Consider the following 14,996-nt stretch of genomic DNA (forward strand, 5'->3'; position numbering starts at 1 on the left):
GATATGCACTGCCAGGCATACATTGTCACCAGATATGCACTGCCAGGTATACATTGTAATCAGAACAGTGAAAAGATGGACATTGTAGGAAGGTAAGAAGAAAGACAACAGTGAAACACAAGATATTATCGTATTTCTGAGACTGGCAAGACTCAAGAGCAACTCCTAGACATCAAACGAGCCAAAACACTTTATATCGTCAGCTCTGATGTTCCTATTCAACAAAAGAAACAACCTTTGTAGTCTGTAAACATCGTCAACATTTCTCCAACATTTCTACCAACATTTCTTCCTCGTACTACACATAATGATGGTGGAAGCGTGGATGTCAAGGTAAGCATAAAGGAACAGCGAAGAAGTGGTAGTGAAAGCAACAATATTCACATGATTGTCTAGTAGCTTTTCACTCGTCATGGACAACAAACCCGAGAGGAATGAAAACAAAATTATATTGCTTAAAAAAAGAAAAAAAAATTTGCCTATACCAACAGAGACGAATATTGTAGCCACTTGACCACCGCCTCCCTATTTACAGTAGAATAACTTTACTTTAAAAACAGAAAGTAAGAAAGAAAGAAAGAAAGAAAGAAAGATTAAACGAATTTATACATCAGCGAAAATCAAATAACAAAAATATATCGTTCAATTACAAGATTTTTCAAACAATGATCCGAATATCGTAATCTGGCTGAGGACTGAGAAGGTTCAGGGAGTCAGGGAGTGTTAGAGCTTCAGCGTACACAACACCACAAGCTCTGCAAATAGACTCAGAAGATGTAATATCCACTTAGGAATATGAAAGAGAGTCAACACAGAACTTGGTCTTACTTTTAACACCATGTTGTAAAAGTTGAATGTGTGTAGAGATCACATGAAAATTAGTCCCTCTAAGCATAGCTATTTCACCTGTTGAGTAAATGCCTTAACGCTACCTGGGATGGATTAGGTTAGGATGGTTTAGGTTAGGTTAGGATGGTTTAGGTTAGGTTAGGTTAATATTAGGATGGTTAATCTTAAGGTAAAACAAGCTGGGGGGGCTAATGTTCAGGTGATCCATTAATAGACTGGTAGTAAGTGGATCTCCAGACCAGTCAGTCAACAGTTCATGAGGCTGATAGACCAATATGGCATCATAAAGTGGCTTCACTAATAGTCTAATATTGGTAACGAGAGATCGACAAGTGAGTTTGATGTGTGAGTGATTATTATGTCCACCGTCCCCACATCTGTCCACTGACGACCCACGGTGAGAGAGAGAGAGAGAGAGAGAGAGAGAGAGAGAGAGAGAGAGAGAGAGAGAGAGAGAGAGAGAGAGAGTCATCAGCTGCAGGTGTTGGGTCAACACTCCTGGGTGAGAGTCCCGGCAGCTCCCGAGTTAAATATTTTTCCTCGTCGTCTCATTTATTTTTTCACCGGAGATAAATATTAGAACCTTTGTGATATATGATAAACCTTACACCTATTGCATATGTTTCCTGCTGGTTAGGTTAGGATAGGTTAGGTTAGGTCTCTTATCGCCAGTGTTTACTTGTCTCTTATCAGTAATAACTGAGGTGACTTCCTATCTTCGGATAACAAGAGTTGCTCCACCACCTCTCCCCCACCAGGCACCTCAGGGCTTAAATGGTTCAGCAACTCTGTAAATTAGTCCAGGTAAGTTTGATCACTAATTGGACCAAAAAATCGCTGAAGCTGTTCGTCGTCCCAATTACGTGTGAGAAATTCTTACTTAAATATTGTCATGAAAAATTATATTCAGAAATCTTTAAGTAGAGATTATTGATTTTAAAATGAAAATACCATTCTAATTATTAATATCATATACTGTATATTGACCTGTTGTGTTTTATAAGACATAGGAATATACTAACACATTATAATTAGAACTAGAATTTATAATAAAGGAGGAGATTTTAACAACAGTGAATTCGTATCACCTAAAGATTGACCACCTTAACTAATTTAATCCTAACCTAACATAACCTAAATAAACATAACCTAACCCAACCTGCCTTAACCAAACCTAACCCCCCGGTAGCGTTAGGTTGGTTAATTAATCTTCAGGTGAAATAAACTAGAGGAAGGAGTGTCTCATCAGGTGATCCACTCATTTCATTACAACACATAACCTTAACATGACCTCGAATGACCTTGGAAATAACCTGGAAAGACACTAGAAAATAATGACTCTTTTTTTATAAACTTTTCCTTTAATGACCTCAAAACACCAGAGAAACACAAATTACCACCAGGTGTCACCATCCGAATAATTACCCAGGGATTATATAACATTTCTGTGAACTGTGAGGGGAAATTTTTTCTCCAACACCAGATTATCTACAGATGAAACAAAATTCCCCTAAACAAAGAGTAAAGAACCTAAATGTAAACACGAAGAAGAAACGCTACCAGATTCAGACACGTTTCACTCACCCATAAATTACCTGCCACTAATTGTATCACGTTCACGATATGCAAATTTGGGGAGGTGGTGGGAGGTGGGGTTGGGTGGGGTTGGGTGGGGTGGAGTGGGGTGGGGTGGTGGCAAGCTTCCCACTGCATTCGGCGAGGAGAGGAGAAGAGGAGACAGACCGAATATGAATACCAATGTTTGTCCCCTCGCCCGCCCGCCTCCAGTTGCCGTGGCTCTGTGAAATGTCATAACTCTGGTGTCGTATCAAAGTTTGGCCAACCCATTTGACCATTGTATAATTACTGTGAGGAGTGATTTACATATTAACTAACTTCATCGTCAGTTTTGTTTCAGCTGGACTGTGCTGGGTTGTCCTAGGTCCAACATTGCATATGTTTCGGGTTTTTTGCGAAATCGGTTATTTTGCAAAATTACCAGTATGCATGCCGGGAATTTTGAAAAATAGCCGATTTCGAAGAAAAAAAAACGTAACATATACATGGACAGTACAGGAATACAAACAATATACATAGATAGGGCAGGTATACAAACAATATAGATAGACAACATCGGAATTAATAGCTCATCAAATTATCACATCACTGGAGCTAAAATACACTGAGTTACACAATACAGTTCCTCAGAGTTATCCAGTCATGATAACGTCACGTGTGTGCGTGTGTGTGTGTGTGTGTGTTTAGCCAATACGAGTAAACACCAATCATACAAACATTCACTTAACCTAACCTAACCTAACCATAACATAACAGACCCTCCTCCCACATACATATATACGCCAAGTCCCTTCATAAATCTTAAGAGTAATCAAGGAGGTGAGGAAAATCTGAAAGTTGCTAATTCTCACATGAGGAAACTTTGGCAACAGTTTGAGTAATTACAAAAGTTCCCCCCCCTAAGAGCGGGTTCCTTCTCCCCTACCGCTTTCCTCTCACCTCCTCACTGTCTACCCCTTGAAACCTACTCCTTGAAACTTACTCCTTGAAACTTACTCCTTGAAATCTACCTCTTGAAACCTACCCCTTGAAACTTACTCCTTGAAACGTACTCCTTGAAACGTACTCCTTGAGACCTACTCCTTGAAATCTCCCCTTGAAACCTACCTACTGAAACCTACTCCTTGAAACCTACTCCTTGAAACTAACTCCTTGAAACCTACTCCTTGAAACCTTTGTCGAGTAATAACCTTTTATACTCAGGCTCCTTATCCAAATACTAATCTTTTCCTGTGTTTTCTCACTTAACTCATCGTCTTGAAGGGGTTAACTCATCGTCCTCGGGGGGTCAACACATTGTCCTCAAGGGGTCAAACGCATCGTACCCAAGAGGTCAAACGATAAACTCACCTGTGGTATAAAAGGGAATAAAACAAGTTGAAAGAGTAAGCTTGTGACCCCGAGAACAACACAGCCTCTTGAGTGACAGGGATCTAGTGGCCAAGACATCAGAGAATCACAAGAACAGAGGAGAGAATCGAGAGTTTAAAATAACCCGTGGATAAATCTCCTTCAGGGACGAGAGGGAGATGGTGTGAGGGCAGAGAAGGGGTGTTTGAGAAGGTTACCTGACCTCTGAGACGACGTTCAGGAATAAGTGTGTGAGTGTATCCAGAGTGCAGGTGAGTGAGTGTATCCAGAGTGCAGGTGAGTGTTTGTGAGTGTATCCAGAGTGCAGGTGAGTGAGTGTATCCAGAGTGCAGGTGAGTGAGTGTATCCAGAGTGCAGGTGAGTGTTTGTGAGTGTATCCAGAGTGCAGGTGAGTGAGTGTATCCAGAGTGCAGGTGAGTGTTTGTGAGTGTATCCAGAGTGCAGGTGAGTGAGTGTATCCAGAGTGCAGGTGAGTGTTTGTGAGTGAGTGTATCCAGAGTGCAGGTGAGTGTTTGTGAGTGTATCCAGAGTGCAGGTGAGTGTTTGTGAGTGTATCTAGAGTGAAGGTGAGTGTTTGAGAGTGAGTGTATCCAGAGTGAAAGTGAGTGTATCCAGAGTGAAGATGAGTGTTTGAGAGTGAGTGTATCCAGAGTGAAAGTGAGTGTATCCAGAGTGAAGATGAGTGTTTGAGTGAGTGTATCCAGAGTGAAAGTGAGTGTATCCAGAGTGAAGATGAGTGTTTGTGAGTGAGTGTATCCAGAGTGAAGATGGGTGTATTCAGAGTGAAGATGAGTGTTTGTGAGTGAGTGTATCCAGAGTGAAGATGAGTGTTTGTGAGTGTGAGTGTATCCAGAGTGCAGGTGAGTGTTTGTGAGTGTATCTAGAGTGAAGGTGAGTGTATCCAGAGTGAAGATGAGTGTTTGAGAGTGAGTGTATCCAGAGTGAAGATGAGTGTTTGAGAGTAAGTGTATCCAGAGTGAAGATGAGTGTTTGTGAGTGTGTGAGGTGACTGACTGACCGACTGGCTATACTAAAACTTCAACCCACACACCACAACACTACACTGAGCACATTAATGCCATCTTGCTCGTCTTGTAAAGGGAATTCTCAAGAGGTAAGCAAGCCCATGGGAATTAAACAAAAGAGTATTTTAGTCGCTGGGAGTGTCTGCCTCACCATCAATATTCTCTCTCATAAGGGGGGGGGGATATTTTGTCTCAGTTATTATCTCCTCTGATGTTATCTTTTACACAGCCACCAGCAGACGACACACCTGGGTACCTACACTATTCTCTAACAGACAAGATCATCCTGGCTGTGTTGGCTGTACTGTCTCAAGTAACATGCGACAGACATTATATAAAAGACTCGTTACTGAGCTCTTGTCCCTCATCCCTCCCTCCTCATCCTCTCCCCCAAGGCTATGTGCTGTGTCGTCTGCATCCCCTTTAATATTTGGTTAGCAGGAATTATTAAAGTAGGTGTTGGGCGGCCCCGGTAGACGAGGCGTCCCCTGGAGTACCACAAGCGGGCCATTGTTGAACCAAATGGGAGGCAACACACTGGTCCTGCCACCCAAAAAAAAAAAAAGTAAAAAACAAAAAAGTAAAAACAAAATCCACAAAGCTCTTTAACGAATGATATAAAAAAAATGCTAGGTAAAAAAAAAAAATATTATTCAAAAGACAGATGAAGAAATCGGATACAATATTTACACTGAGAGAGAAACAAAGAAAGTACAGTAAGTCGTTGGTTTGTTTACATGGAGATGACACACTACACGACGCAATACTACACTAACTGGCAACACTAAAACCTCTAAGACTGTATAAATGGTGAAATAAAACTACAAAACAAATAAAATAAACCACATCGACCATACTGCTGTAAACCTAAACCTTATAAGCCTTAGACAAGTTAGTAGCCTTGGGATCTATTAATGTTTAGTACAGTTATGTAAAATGATAAATACAAAAGCCACAGTGAGAAGTTTTATTCCTCCTGTAGGTGTCTTGAGGGTGATTGTGTGGGGGAGAGACAACACCTTCAGGAGAGAGGTTTGGGGTGTGGTAAGAGCTGTTTACAAGACCTGGGTTATGGATGAGACGAGAGAGAGAGAGAGAGAGAGAGAGAGAGAGAGAGAGAGAGAGAGAGAGAGAGAGAGAGAGAGAGAGAGAGAGAGACTGTACGGTGGTGAACATAACGAAGTGAACATGGAGGTGGCGGGACTTATGGAGGACAGCTTTGATGATAAGACCGATGGAGGAAAAATTAGGATGGAGGGAAGACTAGTGATGTAGTGCAGATGAGGTGACGGGGGAGAGAGAGGGAGGGAGGGAGGGAAGGAGGAAAGCAGGGAAGGAGCAAAGGAGGGAAGGAGTAGAAGGAGAAAAAGATTTAAATTAAGGAAGGTAGAATATGATGATGTGTAAACTTGTGGCTTAATGGTGACTGATGTAGAGAAGGAGGAGGAAGAGGAGAAGAAAAAGGAGGACAAAGGAGGAGGATGAGGAGGAAGAAGACAATTCCAACTCACACAAAGAAGAACCTCACCACAACAAACACGACACTAATGGTTATATTTTTCCTCGCTATTGCCACGAGTAACATCAACCTTATTAAGGATGAAAGAGATGATTACAGGTGACAGCAGCAAGACGGAACCCCCAGTAAGGTTATGTCAAAGAGCCAAGGAGGAGGTGTAGCTACAGTGCAAGTAATGCCTCACACCTCACGCTTCACACCTCACCTCACGCCTCACCTCTCACACCTCACGCCACGCCTCACACCTCACGCTTCACACCTTACACCTCACGCTCACCACACCTCACAACTCACGTGCCACACCACGCCTCATACACTCTCACACCACCTCACGCCTCACCTCTCACACTCACGCCACGCCTCTCACACCACGCCTCACACCTTACACCTCACGCCTCATCTTCACACCTCACGCCACGCCTCACACCTCACGCCTCACGCTTCACACCTCACACCACCATGGATCTTGACTCTTACAATAACACTGCAGGAGGGGGATAACACGCCCCCAATTGTTTATATAATACTAAGATAACACCGGAAGTCTCCCCATCAGTTTCCTTGATCCTCTTACACGTCACAGCTTCAATATCTTTCATCTTTGTGTTTTATTTAAAGGGGGGAAAATATGTCTCAGTTTTCACAGGGAAGAATTAGATTATATTTATTTTAAACTCAACTTTATCTTTAGTGTCAATGAAATCTGTGTTATAATCGGTCTGTTTGATGGCTCTAATTATAAAAGTTTGTTATTTATTGTTTAATCGTTAATGTGTGTGTGTGTGTGTACAACTCTCCCACACTCCATCACAAACTAACACTTTTACTGTTTTCCTGCCCCCCTCCCCCCCTCCAAGCTAGCTTCTCCACCCTCCCCCCCCTCCAGCTAGCTACTCCACCCCTCCCCTCAAGCTCCTTTCTCCACCCTCACCTCCCCTCAAGCTAGCTACTCCACCCTCCCTCCCCCCCTCAAGCTAGCTACCCCACCCTCCCCCCCCTCCCCTCCCCACTCCCCATCATCAAGCTAAATCCACCTCCCTCCTCCTCCACCCCTGATCAACACCTTACTCCACCCTTGAAGTAGTCCCAACACACTCTCACAGAAGACCGGCTGACGAGGACGAGGTGGGGGGAGGACTCATACCCAAGTCTCGACAATTTGCCAACGTCTTCACAGCTCCCGGAAAGCGTTGCAGCACTTAGGGGTGATTATTGGCTTCAAAATCTTCAAAGAGGAAACTGTGTGGTAATGGAAGGGATGGGGTGGGGTGGGGACAGGGAGGGAGGCGAGGAAGGTGGGAGAGGGAGGAGAGGAGGGAAGAGGATTAAATGACGTGATGTGAAAGATGTAAAGAGGGTTGGAAAGATCAGGAAATGTTAAAGAGATGAAGAGAAGGACGAGGAAAATTGAGAGAAAAGAAAAGGAGAAGTTTAGAAAATATGGAGTAAAAAAAAACGGAAAATAGTCAGAAAATTTGAGAAACAAAAAAAATGGAAACAAATGAGAAACAGCAAAAAATACAATAACCAGGAAATTTTAGAAAAGGAAAAAAGAAAATGAAATATGAAAAAAGAGGAAAAATTACATAACCAGAAAAAGTAAAACTCAAAGACACAATAAAAAGGGAACTGTAGAAATACGTAAAAAAAAATACAAAAAACCAGAAGACAGAACAACAACAAAGGATTATTTACACTAATTTACGTAGGTCCCGTTCAATCAGCTGTAAATGGGCACCTAACTTTACATTTGACAAAGTGAAGACAGTCGAGTACAGTGTCGAAAATAAATTACTCTACACTATGCTAACCCCCCCCCCCCCCCACTGCCCCTCAAGCCTACAGGACCCCAACACTCAGCACCTCCTTGAAGAACTGTAGAAGGCAAGTAAGAATTAGCTTTCAATAACTCTTTGGCCTCAGGAGATTGTTGATATCCCTTACTAATAAACTAATCCACTAAGTGTCTTTCAGGCTTCTCACACTGTCGATTACTTGGGCAGTACAGAAAAAAAATTTAATATACCTTTGGACGATATAAGCGACAAACGATTACATTACATATACTCCAAAAACAATCTAAAATTTCCAAGTTACGTAATCGACGAATGTTCACAATAACATCCAATAGCACCACAAGAATGTTTTTAATGTTGTAGGAAGTGGGATGTGGTCGACGGCGGGGGACTCATAAAAAGTCCTTGGAAGACATTTTTGCGAATATCTTTTACGATACATAAGACTCCGGGAAATTGTCGGTCATAACTCAGCCACTCTGGAGGGGTTCTTAATGTAACTCAGTCACTCTGGAGGGGTTCTTAATGTAACTCAGCCACTCTGGAGGGGTTCTTAATGTAACTCAGCCACTCTGGAGGGGTTCTTAATGTAACTCAGCCACTCTGGAGGGGTTCTTAATGTAACCCAGCCACTCAGGAGGGGTTCTTAATGTAACTCAGCCACTCTGGGAGGTTCTTAATGTAACTCAGCCACTCAGGAGGGGTTCTTAATGTAACTCAGCCACTCAGGAGGGGTTCTTAATGTACTCGGCTACTCTGGTTATTTACGAGACCATGCAGGTGGGAGGAACTATGGTATACACTGTAGCCTTAACACACAAGTGGAGTAAACAAGTGGTACTCCATGTAATTAACTCCTTAACTATGATGACTTAACCACCTGAGTATACTACCATCGTACTTATAAGACACAAGGTATTGTACTTAATGCTGTATGTAAAAGGTTAAGTCATCGTGTGTAAAGGGTTAAGTCATCGTGTGTAAAGGGTTAGGTTAAGTTATCGTTTGAGAGGGTTAAATAATCGTATTCAGAGTTAAATCATTATAGTGAAATGGGTTATCATCGTACTCATGGGGTTAAATTATTGTACTCAAAGGGTTTTCACCATACTCAAGGGATTACGATATCATAATGAAAGGATTAACTCATTATATTCTCTGGGTCATCAACGCACTGAAGGAATTAACAAAATATAATTAAAAATCTATAATTACTTTTCTTAACGTCGGTAAAAGTTTAGAGTTAACCCATCATTCCAGACTACGAATCAGGAATTAAAACACACACACTAACAGACCATATCCATTACAGATTCACACACACACACACACACACACACACACACACACACACACACACACACACACACACACACACACACACACACACACACACACACACACACACACCTCTGAAGCTTCCCTCTCCTGCCAACAGATGTCACCCCGAGACTCTCAACTGGATGGGGTCGAGTGGATAAAAAAAAATCTTGATTCCATAACATCAGGGGAAGAGTTCTTGCGGTATCAGGGGAGAGTTCTTGCGGCATCAGGGGAGAGTTCTTGAGGCATCAGGGGAGAGTTCTTGCGGCATCAGGGGAGAGTTCTTGAGGCATCAGGGGAGAGTTCTTGCGGCAGCATCAGGGGAGAGTTCTTGCGACATCAGGGAAGTTCTTGCGACATCGGGGGAGAGTTCTTGCGGCATCAGGGGAGAGTTCTTGCGGCATCAGGGGAGAGACCTTGCGATATCAGGCTGAAGGAGGTGATAAGTGGGGGTCGGATGGGGGAAAAATCTTGAGAGACTTAGAGCATCAGACAGAGAGCGGAGGCAATAAGTTAGGCAGGACGGGGCGCTCTCCAGGGACCTCTCGCCTTTTATACCAAGCGGCAGCGGCGGCTCCTGATAAGTGGCTATTTAATTCCTTCCAGACAGAATTATGGCGTGTTGGAGCTACTGTCGTCATGTGCTGAAGGAGGAAGGTACTGGTGGTGGTGCTGCTGGAGGAGGGACTGGTGGTGGTGGTGCTGGAGGAGGGAGGAGAGACTGGTGGTGGTGGTGCTGGAGGAGGGAGGAGGGACTGGTGGTGCTGGTGCTGGAGGAGGAGGAGGGACTGGTGGTGGTGGTGCTGGAGGGAGGAGGAGGAGGACTGGTGGTGGTGGGTGCTGGAGGAGGGAGGAGGACTGGTGGTGGTGGTGCTGGAGGAGGGAGGAGGAGCTGGTTGGTGGTGGTGGTGCTGGAGGGAGGAGAGGGGACTGGTGGTGCCTGGAGGAGGAGGAGAGGGACTGTTGGTGGTGCTGCTGGAGGAGGGAGGAGGGACTGTTGGTGGTGCTGCTGGAGGAGGAGGAGGACTGGTGGTGGTGCTGCTGGAGGAGGAGGAGACTGGTGGTGGTGGTGCTGGAGGAGGGAGGAGTGATTGGTGGTGGTGCTGCTGGAGGAGGACTGCTGCTGGAGGGACTGAGTGGTGGTGCTGCTGGAGGGAGGGACTGGTGGTGGTGCTGCTGGAGGAGGGACTGGTGGTGATGGAGGAGGGAGGAGGAGACGCTGTTACTATTGTGTTCCGTTACGTTACGTTATTTGCCGTCTCCAACATTAAACGTTATACAATATTTAGAACTTTTAATGAGAGAAGATACGAGGAGCAGCGCAGGAATAAAAGTTAATGATAAATTAGTATCAAATATTCAGGTATGTAAAGAATACTCCTCCAGCGGGGTGTTTACCTGGCGTGGGGTAGGGGTTGGGAGGTGGAAGGTGGGTTGGGAGGTGGGGAGGGTTGGGAAGTGGAGGGTGGGTTGGGAGGTGGGGAGCACGTTCCCCTCCTTTCCCCTAAGCTGACGTCGCCACAAAGATATTAATCAAATCTCATGAGCTAACGTTATGAAAGGGTCATTAATATCACTGCCAGATGTACGGACACTCTGAATCAACCTACAAGTCAGGTCAGGTTATGTCAGGTTAGATTAGGTTAGTTTAGATTAAAATGATAGACTAATTGGTTGGTAAGTTCACAGACAAAAATACAGGACAGTGAAAGATACAGACACAGGTACACCCATCAATGTGAGGAGAGAGAGAGATCAGAAGGAAGGTAGGGAAGGTTATCAGCCACCCCTCCCTCCCTCCACCTCGCCATTACACTATTAAGTTAGGAGTGTTACACAGTCCATGGAGGCATCGTGATCATTAACACTTTTAATCCAATTAATAAAGATTTTTAACATCACCTTATAATACCTCTTCACTGCCCCCACCCACGCTGTGTTTGGTCAGCCCCAACTGCTCCTTACTGACAGAACTGATGGATGTTTTACGCATATGAGAGATGTTTTAAGTTCAGTGTATGATTATTTTGGGGTATAAATTCCTCTAGTAAATACGGCATTATGTCTCGTGTTCTTTATGTTCTATTTTAATTAAACTTTATTTAATTTTTTTTTAATAAAGATGCAAATACATGCATTATTCGCCCTCTTCGTCTCTACAATAAATAATCAAAAGTTCATTCTCTGTTCTAGACATTCACCAAATATCAAGTTAATTTAGCTCGACAAAGAATATATATATTATCCCTCTCAGAAAATGAAGGCATATTTTAAGTCTTATTCCTTATCAGGTTCACAGTTCAAGAAATTCCTTGTTGGCAGGCGAGATCAAAGAGCCAATCAGAGTCTCGGAAGTAAAAGACTGATCGCTAATTGGAGAATCAACCAGCCAATTATCTGTCTCCTCAGGGCCAGATAAGGCGAGAAAATAACACCTGTTAACCCCTTGAGTACGACGACTTAACCCCTTGAATACGACGACTTAACCCCTTGAGTACGACGACTTAACCCCTTGAATACGACGACTTAATTAGTTGAGTACGACGACTTAACCCCTTGAATACGACGACTTAACCCCTTGAGTACGACGACTTAACCCCTTGAATACGACGACTTAATTAGTTGAGTACGACAACTTAACCCCTGGAATGTTATTGTTATCTACTGCTGGGATGTGGTCAAGGTGTTCCAGGTGTATAATGATGTATTAGACTAATTTATATACGAAACAATGCTTTATGCGTCGTGTAGAACTAAAACTCATCTTCCTAAAGTAATATACTGTATCTAGCTATTGATGATAGGTGTGGTAAAGTAGTGAGCTGCAGCGGTAAAGGGCGGCTGGTACTGTAGTTATGTTTGTTCTCGGTGGAATTTAAGGCGGTGATATTTGGAGGACTTAAAAAGATCCCCGGATGATCTCACGTCAATGTAAACTTGATTTAAAAAGTTATATATTAAATGTGGACAAGCTTTTATATATTAATTCAATTTTCTTTTAATTTAATTTTCAATTTTCAGGTTTTCTTCAAACTGTGTAGCAATTTTGGATCCAATATGGCGCAGGCAATCAACTCCCAGGGAAAAATTGGTTTCTGGGAAAAATTTCACACAATATTAATCTTGTTACTCTCGAAATTTGACAAAAAGAATTTCAAAGGGTTTATATATATATATATATATATATATATATATATATATATATATATATATATATATATATATATATATATATATATATATATATATATATATATGTGTGTGTGTGTGTGTGTTGTGTGTGTCTGTGTGTCTGTGTGTGTGTGTGTGTGTTGTGTGTGTTGTGTGTGTCTGTGTGTGTGTGTCTGTGTGTGTGTGTGGTTTTTTACACCATCACTGTTATCACTGCAAACTTACATCAGCTTAATAAGCGCTTTGTGATAGACTGAAACTCAAACTCCTCAGGCACTTCAAAAAAGGTAAGTCACTCGCTTACGTGCAGGAAAATATATAAATCCCCAGAATGAGTTAAGTTAGCAACAATTTACTGTGCTTATTGCAGCAAATTCACCCGACAACTTTGGGAGCTCCATTCAGTCTAAAAGAATTATTTTAACTTGGCTGACGTATCGTTTACCGTTCAGAGCCAAGACGACCTCAGGCTATTTGTTTATATCCAGGAGGGTTATGTTGGTAAATTTTGTCATGATTTGTTCAGCTAATTTAACGTAACGTAGTGTGTACAACATAATGTCAGGTCAACTTCCACGAATACAAAAGTTTTCATCATCCACCTTTACTCTGACTGCCTTCCACTTTCTATACGCCATTCTTTTGTTATTCACTCTACGCACGTCACTGACTTTCTTCCAATTTATACACGGAATTCATTTGTTCTTTAATCGACATCAATTACTCTTGTTCTCTTCCCTCTCCCCGATGTCACTCTCAAATCTTCCTCCGTCACCACTGCCTGCCTTTATAGTGTCAGCTAATTACAATGAAGCATCACTAAACTATCTATGCCTGGTAAGGAAAGGTCCCCGAGATAAATAAAGCTCAGTGGTTTATAGAGGTGAAAATATTGTACGCATCGTGAGGAACAAGAGAAGTAAAATGATAATAAAATAAAACAAAAATAGATAAAAACCGCCTCTAGTGAAAACGCATCATTTAGAAAAAAAATCAAATTAAGGTGGTGCTCCTAAAACGGGACATTAATGAGCTACATTCTGTCTCATTAACGTCTTAAAGTCTCTGAACCAGTGACATTTCCAATTAGGGAATATCCTAGGTGTTAGGAACTGGGTGGTTGCCGAGCACCTTCTCACAATGGCCCGAGAACTTCAGGTCGTTGTCAACATGCACACCCAGGAGGCCCTTTTCACACAAGACTATTTTGTGCCCTTAATCACCACACACTGCATACTGTCATAAAGAAAGTCTGCAGTTCACACCAGGATGTACCCCCGAATTCTATGCCCATTCATAGTTAATTTTCTGCTTTACATGAGGTACGCGAAGTCTACACAGCCACCACACTCCTGGATCTGTGTCTACACGTCCAACATCTTAATGCTTAAGCAATTACGTCAAGCAGGAGCGTCCGACAATAAAGCGGCGCTGCCATTCAACCACGAGGCTGTTCCGTTGAAGGTCCATGATGACAGCTCGTATTACACTCCCCAGCACTACTGCTGCTCACATTCACCGACCTGTAGTTGTTCGTGCAGTGTTGATCGCCCTTGCTTGTTACCGCAGGATAATTTCCATGTCTGCATGATGGTTCATATAATACTGTGATGTAAATGTTATGTAAGTTAATACTGTGTGTATATTGCTAATTTAATGTTTTATTTACATATATACGATACGATTGAAGGTAATGTCTGCCGGCAGGTTTAATATGCTACCTTCATGTCATACTGACGGCATAACATTGACCAGTTCCTGTGTATCACAGTTACATACCGCCTATACTCGTAGCAAGGTAAACATGATATATACAGATATATCGTACTAGTTAAATATGAGGAAAAAACAGGAAAGTGGGAAGGATGGGTGACTGGTGTAAATCCCTGGAACCATAAATGACACCGAAATGACCTTACGCAATCAAACTTAAAAGGGAATTTTACTTTTTTTTTATAAATTATGAAGCAGCTTTTGGGTATGTTTAAAATTTGCACAGACAATATAAAAACAATAACTCCCCATAGGAGCATCCACTAAAACATTATAGTTAGTCATAACTTCGTTTTCTGTCATCAGTAAAGTAAAGGTTTTCTATGATAACCAAGACTCACTTACTATGAATAGAGAAATGACCAGCAACTCTTTAATTTGTTTGTTGGTCCCGGTCTTCCTGCACTGTGATGTCATTCCCACCCAAAGCTCTCTTCTTTCCTCAACTGTTAACTGGCTGAAAAAAGAAACTGAATATTAATTACACCAACTAGAACATCCAAATAACAAAACACGGCAATTAACGGTTATTACTCCCACACAAATGCAGTTAGCGAAGACCTTTTTTTTAAGACAATTAACCTAAAAGAA

This window comes from Homarus americanus, unplaced genomic scaffold, assembly GCF_018991925.1.
Source record: "Homarus americanus isolate GMGI-L3 unplaced genomic scaffold, GMGI_Hamer_2.0 scaffold41626, whole genome shotgun sequence".
Taxonomy (NCBI): Eukaryota; Metazoa; Arthropoda; class Malacostraca; order Decapoda; family Nephropidae; genus Homarus; species Homarus americanus.